The sequence below is a fragment of the Poecilia latipinna genome, unplaced genomic scaffold, assembly GCF_001443285.1.
Source record: "Poecilia latipinna isolate Pla-1442-1.1 unplaced genomic scaffold, P_latipinna-1.0 Scaffold2165, whole genome shotgun sequence".
Classification (NCBI taxonomy): domain Eukaryota; kingdom Metazoa; phylum Chordata; class Actinopteri; order Cyprinodontiformes; family Poeciliidae; genus Poecilia; species Poecilia latipinna.
This window is the reverse complement of record NW_015114781.1, coordinates 93,335-94,373: the sequence shown is the minus strand read 5'-3', so window position 1 is coordinate 94,373 and position 1,039 is coordinate 93,335.

Sequence of the window (1,039 nt, the reverse complement as noted above, 5' to 3'; positions counted from 1 at the left end):
GTTGCCATGGCAACCTCTTGCGCTCCACAAGCCGACCAGAGGTTAAAAACACAACATTCAGTCCGTTATGATATCAGGTTTTCAGGCTTGATATTTATTTTGCGATCATTAATAAGCGCTCCCTGAACACAGCGGTGGTTGATTAGTTAATTTTAAACTCCTGCTCTGCTAGTTATTTTGGTAATGGAACCGAAACGCACAGAATTGCGCAACACCTTGTTGAAACAATAATTACTGAGATTATTATTGTTGCTGGGTCATTAATTTGAACACGTTTTGTTGATTTTTGTTGTTCTTTAATAAAGTTATGAATGTTTTGATAAGGAGTCAGAGGAGGACGTGCTGGTCTCAGCGTCCTGACGGCGTTCAGTTTGTCACCTACCGAGATCGACGTATTGCACCGCTGCTGTACCTATTCATTAAGTGATTAAGTCATGTTTTAGATTGTTCTTGAAAAAATAATCAGTCACGGCTGATTAGTGGCTGCACATGCACAGATTGATTTTTTACAGCAGACAGCCGCTCCTCTCTCTTGCAGGTACTGCGTACCCCCGCTAAATCTTTTAGGGGTACGCAGTACCCAACCGTACCCGCCTACTTTCACCCCTGCTTAGACCTAATTAAATATTGTAGATCTTTTACAACTCAATGTTAAAAACAAACAAACAAACAACAAAAAAAAATGATCCTTAACCTCATGTTTAGACATTTTATTTGTGTTTTTAGGAACACTCTTCCAGCCGTCTAACCCCCAGATGAGGCCAAGAGTCGTCCTGCATACAGCAAAAAAACAAAAAATACATCACTCACATAGCCCTATTTCTGAAATTTTGGGACTCAAAAGGTAGAGAAAATATCAGATTTGAAACTGATACAAAAAAAAAAAAGAAAAAAACACATAACCAGTTCCAGTTTATAATACAAAACACAAAAAAATATGAATGATTTGTTCTGTTTGTTGGGTGACTTAATATGGGAAGTGGGGGGCTGACTGAAAAGCCCACGAGTTGGTTGCTTGCTCCTCCGCCTCTGATCGTGG